General features: G+C 35.8%; 1 pseudogene; it reads right to left on the bottom strand.

Annotated features, from left to right (window-relative positions):
• Positions 1–323: 323 nt before the first annotated feature.
• On the bottom strand, positions 324–1,178 carry LOC141522459 (proteasome activator complex subunit 1 pseudogene; annotated as a pseudogene).
• Between the last annotated feature and the right edge of the window lie 9,586 nt (positions 1,179–10,764).

Genomic DNA, 10,764 nt, shown 5'->3' with positions numbered 1-10,764 from the left:
CCTATTCTATTAAGTGTTTTTAATAGGAATGAGTGTTGTATTTTTGTCAAAAACTTTTACTGCATCTAAGGAGATAATCATAACATATCTGTTGGTTGATAAAATTTTGGTTTTTGTTTTTATAATCACCCACATTCCTCCAAATATTCTTTGTCACCCAAATTATATATTGTTTAGTCATTCTATTCCTGACCTTTTAGAGTAAAATTTTTACCATTTGTTTTATTTATTTTGTAGTTTTTTTTCATGTCCAAAGTTTCTTTATTTTTTTTTTTGAGTGTGACTAAATTTATTGGTTCCAAGAAGTTCTCAATGGCAAGAACTGCAAGACAGATAATCCTAATTAAGGGGTGATGGAGAAGGAAGGCAGGCTCTGTTTTTCAGTAGATCATTCCTTTTGTTTCTCCCCTGGGCTTCTTGATCTTCTCAAAGTTCTTCAGGATGATGTCATATAATACAGCATAAGTATTTCGGATCTCCAGGACCATCAGTCTTGTCTCTCCATATTGTGCTTCATCCAATTCATGAACCAGCTGTCGGTAGTCACCCACATGGGGCTGCTTTGCTGCTTTAACTACTGCATCACCCCTTTCAGAGAAGTACTTTGAGATCTGCGTGTGGAAACCATCTAGTTTAGTTCTGAGTGTGGTCATCAGCTCAAATACCTTCACCTGGACAGCTACTCCAAAGTTGTTTCCATCCTCAATTCAGGGCACCTGTAGCTGTAGCCACATGGAGACCAGATTGAGCTGTTCCTTCACATCTTTGATCTCAGGCTTCAACTGATTCAGAAGGGGCACAATCTTCTCATTACAACTCACAGGCCCACAAGGAGGACCTTTATCTTCATCGTCCTCTTTTTTCTTTCCATCCTTATCATCCTTCTCTTCTTCTTTCCGACGTTCTTCTTTCTCTTTTTCTTTGGCTGGGTCAGGAACTGGGATGTCCAGGGGGGCTTTTAAGAGGCTCAAATCAGCTTCATTCAGAGATGGGTCCTTCAAGAAATCATCCAGCTCTGAAATCTTCTTGGAGAAATAGCTTCCAAGTAGGATCTCTGCCTGAGAACATAGCTCCTTTCTGAACAATTCTACCTTGGCTTGGGCTTCAGGGCTGACTCTGAGGGTGGCCATGGCAGGGGGGCTAAGGGGCCAGGTGGAGCAGTGAGACAGGAGCAGGGGGAAGGGCTCTTTATTTTTTAAATTTGCTTTTATTAAAGATATTATTTGAGTTTTACAATTTTCCCCCAATCTTGCTCTCCCCCACCCCCAGAAAGCACTCTGTCAGTCTTTACTCTGTTTCCATGTTGTACCTTGATCCAAATTGGGTGTGATGAGAAAGAAATCATATCCTTAAAGAGAAGAGAAGTCTAAGAGGTAACAAGATCAGACAATAAGCTATCTGGTTTTTTTTCTAAATTAAAGGGAATAGTCCTTGCACTTTGTTCAAACTCCATAGCTCCTTATCTGGATACAGATGGTACTCTCCTTTGCAGACAGCCCAAAATTGTTCCCAATTGTGGCACTGATGGAATGAGCAAGTCCTTCAAGGTTGAACATTACTCCCATGTTGCTGTTAGGGTGTACAGTGTTTTTCTGGTTTTGCTCATCTCACTCAGCATCAGTGCCTGCAAATCCCTTCAGGTTTCCCTGAAATCCCGTCCCTCCTGGTTTCTAATAGAACAACAGTGTTCCATGACATACATATACCACAGTTTGCTAAGCCATTCCCCAATTGAAGGACATTTGCTGGATTTCCAATTCTTTGCCACCACAAACAGGGCTGCTATAAATATTTTTGTACAAGTAATGTTTTTACCCTTTTTCCTCATCTCTTCAGGGTATAGACCCAGTAGTGGTATTGCTGGGTCAAAGGGTATGCACATTTTTGTTGCCCTTTGGGCATAGTTCCAAATAACTCTCCAGAAGGGTTGGATGAGTTCACAGCTCCACCAACAGTGTAATAGTGTCCCAGACTTCCCACATCCCTTCCAACAATGGTCATTATCCTTCCTGGTCACACTGGCCAATCTGAGAGGTGTGAGGTGGTACCTCCTAGAAGCTTTGATTTGCATTTCTCTAATAATTAATGATTCAGAGCATTTTTTTCATATGGCTATGGATTACTTTGATCTCCTCATCTATAAATTGCCTTTGCATATCCTTTGACCATTTGTCAATTGGGGAATGGCTTTTTGTTTTAAAAATATGACTCAGTTCTCTGTATATTTTAGAAATGAGTCCTTTGTCAGAATCATTAGTTGTAAAGATTGTTTCCCAATTTACTACATTTCTTTTGATCTTGGTTACATTGGTTTTATCTGTGTAAAAGCTTTTTAATTTAATGTAATCGAAATCATATAATTGGTTTTTGGTGATATTCTCCAACTCTTCCTTAGTCATAAACTGCTCCCCTTTCCATAGATCTGACAGGTAGACTAGTCCTTGATCTTCTAATTTGTTTATAGTATTGTTTTTTATGTCTATGTCCTGTAATCATTTGGATCTTATCTTGGTAAAGGGTGTGAGGTGTTGGTCTAATCTAAGTTTCTTCCATACTAACTTCCAATTATCCCAGCAATTTTTATCAAAGAGGGAGTTTTTATCCCAATGGCCAGACTCTTTGGGTTTATCAAACAGCAGATTACTATAATTGTCTCCTGCTTTTACACCTAGTCTATTCCACTGGTCCACCACTCTATTTCTTAGCCAATACCAAACAGTTTTGATGACTGATGCTTTATAATATAATTTTAGATTGGGTAGGGCTAAGCCACCCTCTTTTGCACTTTTTTTCATTAAGCTCCTGGCAATTCTTGACTTTTTATTTCTCCATATGAATTTACTTACAATTTTTTCTAACTCGTTAAAGTAATTTTTTGGAATTTTGATTGGTAGGGCACTAAACAGATAGTTTAGTTTTGGTAGAATTGTCATTTTTATTATATTAGCTCTACCTATCCATGAGCAGTTGATATTTGCCCAGTTATTTAAATCTGATTTAATTTGTGTGAGAAGTGTTTTATAATTGTTTTCAAAAAGATTCTGAGTCTGTCTTGGCAAATAGACTCCCAGATATTTTATATTGTCTGAGGTTACTTTGAATGGGATTTCTCTTTCTAGCTCTTCCTGCTGTATCTTGCTAGACATATATAGAAAAGTTGAGGATTTATGAGGGTTTATTTTATACCCTGCAACTTTGCTAAGATTGCTAATTGTTTCCAGTAGTTTTTTAGATGATTTGTTGGGATTCTCTACGTAGACCATCATGTCATCTGCAAAGAGTGAGAGTTTTGTCTCTTCCTTCCCAATTCTAATTCCTTTAATTTCTTTTTCTTCTCTAATTGCTGATGCTAACATTTCTAATACAATATTGAATAGTAGTCCTGATAATGGGCATCCTTGTTTCACCCCTGATCTTCTTGGGAATGCCTCTAGCCTCTCCCCATTGAATATAATGCTTGTTGATGGTTTCAGATAGATAATGCTAATTATTTTAAGGAACAATCCATTCATGCCTACACTCTCTAGTGTTTTTTTAATAGGAATGAATGCTGTATTTTGTCAAAAGCTTTTTCAGCATCTATTGATATGATCATATGATTTCTGATAGGTTTGTTGTTGATATAATTGAGTATACTAACAGTTTTCCTAATATTGAACCAACCTGCATTCCTGGAATAAATCCTACTTGATCATAATGTATTATCCCAGTGATGACTTGTTGTAATCGTTTTGCTAAGATTTTATTTAGGATTTTTGCATCTATATTTATCAGGGAGATAGGTCTATAATTTTCTTTCTCTGTTTTAACTCTTCCTGGTTTAGGTAACAGTACCATATTGGTTTCATAGAAAGAGTTAGGCAGAGTTCCATCTTTCCCTATTTTTCCAAAGAGTTTATATAGGGTTGGAACCAATTGTTCCTTAAATGTTTGGTAGAATTCACTTGTGAATCCATCAGGCCCTGGAGATTTTTTTTTAGGGAGTTCAGTAATGGCTTGTTAAATTTCTTTTTCTGAGATAGGGTTGTTTAGGTATTTAATCTCTTCTTCATTTAACCTGGGCAACTTATATTTTTTGTAAATATTCATCCATTTCACTTAGATTATCAAATTTATTGGCATAGAGTTGGACAAAATAATTTCAAATTATTACTTTAATTTCCTCCTCATTGGTGGTGAGTTCATCTTTTTCATTTATGATACAAGGAATTTGGTTTTCTTCTTTCTTTTTTTTAATCAAATTGACCAGAGGTTTATCAATTTTATTGTTTTTTTCATAATACCAACTTTTGGTTTTATTTATTAATTCAATAGTTTTTTTGCTTTCAATTTTATTAATTTCTCCTTTAATTTTGAGAATTTCTGATTTGGTATTTAATTGGGGATTTTTGATTTGTTCTTTCTCTAATTTTTTTAGTTGCATGTTTAGTTCATTGATTTCCTCTTTCTCCAATTTATTCATGTAAGCATTTAGAGCTATAATATATCCCCTGAGAGTTGCTTTGAATGAATCCCATAGGTTTTGGTATGTTGTTTCATTATTATCATTATCTAGGATAAAATGGTTAATTCTTTCTATAATTTGTTTTTTGGTCCACTCATTTTTTAAAATGAAGTCATTCAGTTTCCAATTTGTTCTGGGTCTATATCTCCTTGGCCCAATATTGCATATGACTTTTATTGCATTGTGATCTGAGAAAGATGTATTCACTATTTCTGCCTTTCTGCGGTTGATCATTAGGTTTTTATGTCCCAGTACATGATCAATTTTTGTATAAGTTCCATGTACTGCAGAGAAAAAGGTATATTCCTTTCTATCCCCATTCAGTTTCCTCCATAAGTCTACCATATCTAATTTTTCTAACAATCTATTTACCTCCCTAATTTCTTTCTTGTTTATTTTATGATTCAATTTATCGAGATCTGATAGAGGGAGGTTGAGGTCTCCCACTAGTAGAGTTTTGTCTATGTCTTCCTGTAGTTCTTTCAGCTTCTCCTCTAAGAATTTGGGTGCTGTCCCACTGGGTGCTCATTCTATTCTTTAAAATAATTTTAATTGGTATTTTTTGTTTTTATATTATCTAAATTTCTTTCAGTATTCCCCTTCTCCTTCCCAGTGAGTGTCTCATTCACCAGTTTTTTTAAAGGAAGAGGAAAAAAATCAGCAAAATCAATCATTAAAAAAAAAGTCCAAAAATGTACGCACTGCTCCATTATGTATATCCCATCTCTGCAAAGAGATGAAGTGGGGTAGAGATACTCCTTTTCTTAGGCATCATTTTTGTTCTCTGTAATTTGGTAGTATTCACTTTTGATAGTTCTGGAGTGACTTTTCTTTCTATTTACATTATTATTGTAATTGTGCGTTGTTTCCTTGACTGTGATTATTTCACTGTATCAATTCATTGAAGTCTTTCCATGCTTCTCTGCATGCATCATATGGAACATTTTCCACAGCACAGAAATGTTGATTATTTTCAAGTATCACAATGTCTTTGGTCACTCCCTAATCGGATATCTACTTAGCTTCCTGTTATTTGCTACCATTTAAAAAAAGAGCAACTATAAATATTTTGGTGTATTTGGGGTGTTTCTTCCTATCAATGACTTCCTTAAGTTACATGACTCAAAGTGGAATCTGTGGTATTGTCCATTTAATCTTACTCATTTTTCCTGTGTGAATATAGTTTTTATGCCATTGTGGTATAAAATAATAGTAAATTCAAAGTTTTTTTTAAAATGAGAAAGTAAAAGGAATGATATTTGGGTCCTTAATCAGTGAAATCACAATTCCTACCCTTTCATAGGGCAACATCACTGTTTACTCACACCAAAAGTTGTATGTGGGAAGGAACACTGGATTAAGACATAGTTTTAGGAGATTGGTGCTATCCTAACTCTCACACTAAATAGCTGGTGATTATTGGCAAATGATTTTCTTTTCTTGACCTCAGTTTTCCTTTCTGTCAACTTAGGCAGTAGAACTGGATTGTCTTCCAAGGTCCTTTCTAGCTTTAACTTCTCTTTATAAAGTACTGCTCTCATTAATTTGTTATCCAATCAGAGTCGATTGCCACTCCGGTACTTTTCCAAGGGCATATAAGGGTCAACCTGCCGCTATAAATATCTTTTGTCCCAGAGACAGTCAAATGGCTGTACCTTTTTATTAATAAAATGCTAGAATTATTAATAAAATTATTTGTTACTCAGAAACTACATCTCTTGAACTTTTTATCACAAGTGTTTACTACAGATTTTCTGAAGCATCTTAGATAATATTTACTTTTATTCATTCTTATTTTTTGTACAAATAACTTTTTTATACATAACTAAAATATTCTTGTTTAAGAGTAAACATAATACCCCCTCCCCCCAAGAAAATATAGACCCACATAAGCAATAAAGGGGAGAGAAAAAAATTAAAATTAAAAATAACAACAACAACAATAATAATAATAGTAGTAGTAGTAGTAGTAGTAGTAGGTATGGCCAGATGGCACAGTAGACAGAGCACCGGCCCTGGAGCCAGGAGCACCCGAGCCCAAATCTAGCTCCATACACCCAACAATCACCCAGCTGTGTGACCCCATGCAAGCCACCCCAACCCCATTACCCTACAAAAACAAACAAAAAAAAGACCCAAAATAAAATAGTAATAATAATAGTAGGGGCAGCTGGGTGGCAGACAGATCACTGGCCCTTGAGCCAGGAGCACCCAGGTCCAAATCCAGCCTCAGACAACCAACAATCACCCAGCTGTTTGGCCCCAGGCAGGCCACCCAGTCCCATTTGCCCTTCAACCCCCCCCCAGAAAATTATAATAAAAAATGTGCTTCAGTCTTTACAAAGAAATTTGTAAACATTAACAAACTATAGAACTCAGTTTCCCCTTTCCTTTTCTGAGTCTCAGTTTCTTGATCTCTAAAATAGAAATGATCTGGGGCAGTTAGGTGGTGCAGGGTATAGAGCACTGACTTGAGTCAGAAGGACCTGAGTTCAAAACCAGCCTCAGACCTTAATAATTACGTAGCTGTGTAATCTTAGGCAAAAAAACCCCCAACAAAAATAAAATAGATTGATATAAGAAATACTTCCTTTTAAATTCTAAGATAAAGTTAGAAGGGCAGCTCAAGGTGAAATGAGATATTAGTTCCAAATCTCAAGAATAAGCGAGAATAGTCTCTAAAGGCAAGCTTTAAAAAGCAAAATATTGTCCAGGGCTAAGCCCCAAGCAGGTAACAATTTTGTGTGTTTATTAAACTTATAAATACTGGAAGCTATGACAAATTCAAATGAGAACACTTGGTTGGGAAACCTTGAGCAAAACATTTCAATTTTGGGGACCTCAATTTTCTTCTTTCAAATTGTAAGGAAGGTGGGTAGGGGTTTCAATTGTACATTCTTCTAATGTTCTTTCTAGCTCTATCAATGAATGTCCCAAATCCAGTCTCCTCCAACTAGATTCTTGTCAAGGCAACGATTAACTTTTTGCTTTTTAAATCTCTAACAAGACTTAAGGGAAGAGGGGATTTAATGCTTATTTATTGTTTTGTTTATTTTATTATTTTATTGTTTTGACCATTTATTTTATTAGGTAATTTATTGTTTTTGTTATTTTTATATTATATTAGCTGGTAAAAGAATATATTATGTTATTCATGTCTAGATTTCAAATTCTCTTCTGTGAAAACTCTGAGTGAAGGTGACAATGTCCATAGTTCTCAGTCAGAAAATAGAGCCTTTGTTTTAGAGCATTTGGATCACTCCTGAGACACAAGGAAGAAGGACAGGAAATGAAAACCATGTGGCTGTTGGTTTGGATCTTGACAACTAAAGCTGCCCCAACGAGAAAAAAAGAAAAATCTCCTGCAAAATGTTCTTGGTTGATTAAAGTGTGGGAAAAAAAGCAAAACAAAAAGTACCTGCCTTCATTTACTATTTCTATCTGTTCTCACAGATGCTAGACAGGCTACCCAAATTGTCTGCCATTTTGAAAGGTTATTACAAAGTGATAAAAAGGTGCCAATTAATAGTGGTTGCTTAAAAAAAACAACCTATAAAACAGTACATGACTCAGACTAAATTATTCTAGGTATCTTCTAGGGAAAGGAAGGGGGGGAAAAGAATTATCTGAACTTGATCTTACTTTCTCTCACTGTTGATCTAAGACAGCCAAGGAATGACAACTGAGGTTCTACAGACCCTGCTCAAATACAACACACATGTCAGTCATCCCCCTGGAGATTTGCTTTGTGCTCCAACCCATTAAGGAAGAAGAAAAAAGGAAAGTTCTGTTTGGCGCTTTAATTTTTCCTGTCTTTTCCCAGATTCCTTCCAGGTTCAGCAGGCTCTGGGGATTAAAAGACAACATGTCCAAAGGGCCATATGGATTTGAGGCCAAGAGCTCAAGTGTATCAACATATTTCAGAAAATATGAACAGGGAAATAGAATAGATGGTTGGAAGTGAAATGTGGATAGATAGCAAAATTTCCATTTCATCAGCAGAATTAACAGCGGAGGGGGGGTTTCTGTGGTTATAAAACAGAGAGTTGTTTTTGATTTTTTTTTCATTTTAAAAATAACATTGGTTTAAAAAAATTATTAAAACAATAATTAAGGGAAATCAAGAAGCACTGAAGGTGGAGAGCAGAGAATTTAACTAAGGACTGCTGGCCACATTGCTGCCAACTCTTATAAGTACATCCAAACCAGATTAAAACATATTTGGGAAATATTTTTTAAAATAAATGAAAATGTGGGGGCAGCTAGGTGGCACAGTGAATAGAACACTGGCCCTGGAGTCAGGAGGTCCTAGATTCAAATCTGAACTCAGACACTTAGTAATTACCTAGCTGTGTGACCTTGAGCAAGTCACTTAACCCTATTGCCTTGCAAAAAAACTTTAAAAAAATTTTTAAAAAATAAACGAAAAGCAAGATTGGGGGAAAACTGTAAAACTCAAGTAATATCTTTAATAAACATTCTATTGCTTTAAAAAAATAAATGAAAATTGGGATGGCTAGGTGGCACAGTGGATAGAGCACTGGCCCTGGAGTCAGGAGTACCTGAGTTCAAATCTGACCTCAGACACTTAATAATTACCTAGCTGTGTGACCTTGGGGAAGCCACTTAACCCCATTGCTTTGCAAAAAAAAACAACAAAAAAACCCCAACCCTAATAAGTAAATAAATGAAAATAAAATAGAGCATAAATAATGTTAATATGTATTTTTCTAAGTCAGCTTGAAGCCCATGGATATCTTTACAAACTGTTTAGCAGCCCCTATTTCTATTTGAGTTTGACATGACTAATGGAGGGGAATTGTGAAGGAAGGAAGCCAACTTTTATTAAGCACTTTTAATATGCTATGCAAGCAAATATTATTTGATTTGATCCTCATAACAATTCTGGCTTGTCGTGCTATTTTCATTTCCATTTAACATGTTGAGGGAACTGAGGTAGACAGAAGTTAAATGACTTGCTTAGGGTCACCCACGGACTAAGTGTCTGAAGTTGAATTTAAACTTAAGACTTTCTGATTGAAGGCTCAAAGCTCTATTCATTGAGCTATCCAATTGCCTCAATGTGGAATCAGGAAGATCTTGGTTCAAATGTTGCCTCAGAATTTTATTTACCAGCTCTGTGATATTGGACAAATTATTTAACCTTTCTGTGTCTCAGTTTTCACATCTGTAGGTTGGAACCAAAGACCAGTTCTGTATCTATGCTCTTGTGTCCTGAATTTCAAATCTGGTTCTGCCATTTACAACTTGTGTTTCGTTGAGCAAGTAACTTCTTGGGACCTCAGCTCCCTTGTATGTAAAATCAGATGAGTTTTGCTTTATTTAGATCTATAATCCTGTGATCCTTTCACTTCAAAACTATCATCAAAGAATAAAGAAATATTGGTTTCTTTGTAAGTCAAAACTCTAAAGACAAAATTAAATTTTTTTTAGGTTTTTGCAAGGCAATGGGGTTAAGTGGCTTGCCCAAGGCCACACAGCTAGGTAATTATTAAGTGTCTGAGGTCAGATTTGAACTCAGGTACTCCTGACTCAAGGGCCAGTGCTCTATCCACTGCGCCACCTAGCCTCCCCTCAAAATTAGATTTTCTAAACAAAATTATAACTTAATAGAACTTCCTTAATCCTAAATATGCCAGAGATTGAATAATATGCAATCATTAAGTTTTAGGGTAGAATCTACAACAGTGAAAAGAAACTGTCTGGTGTGTTTTTTAAAAATAAGTTTTATTGATAACTTCTATTTTTACATAGTCATTTCTGAATATGCCCCAAATCCATCTAAATGGAATTTGACTATATGAACAAAATACAAACAAAAAACCTAAATCCACAACCCCTAAAAAAACAATTTCCAAAAATCTCTGTAGTACATTCACCCTAGTTGACAATGTATATACCATTTTGCTATTCTCCCATCTCTATGCTGAGAGATTATAGGCATGTTTCCTTACCTGTTTTCCTGCAGTGACAGTTTCTTTCCCCTGAAAAAGCAAGAACCTTGGCAATGATCAGATTGATGTTTGAGACTCAGATTTTGCACATTCATATGTACATTCATATGGAGGGACCAGGAGAGTGATAGCATATCACTTTTAGACAAAGAGACTATCTCTATACCCAGACTACCACCACCCCACCCCAACTCTAGACATCTAGACACTTTGCTTGAATGGAACACTATGGACAGGATTTCACCTTAATTAGACTCCTTGTAAGGCTAGGTAGGGAGAAAGTTC

The sequence above is a fragment of the Macrotis lagotis genome, chromosome 1 (genome assembly GCF_037893015.1).
Source record: "Macrotis lagotis isolate mMagLag1 chromosome 1, bilby.v1.9.chrom.fasta, whole genome shotgun sequence".
In the NCBI taxonomy this organism is placed as follows: Eukaryota; Metazoa; Chordata; class Mammalia; order Peramelemorphia; family Peramelidae; genus Macrotis; species Macrotis lagotis.
The sequence above is the reverse complement of the archived record's forward strand: the minus strand, read 5'-3'. Positions and strand labels throughout refer to the sequence as shown.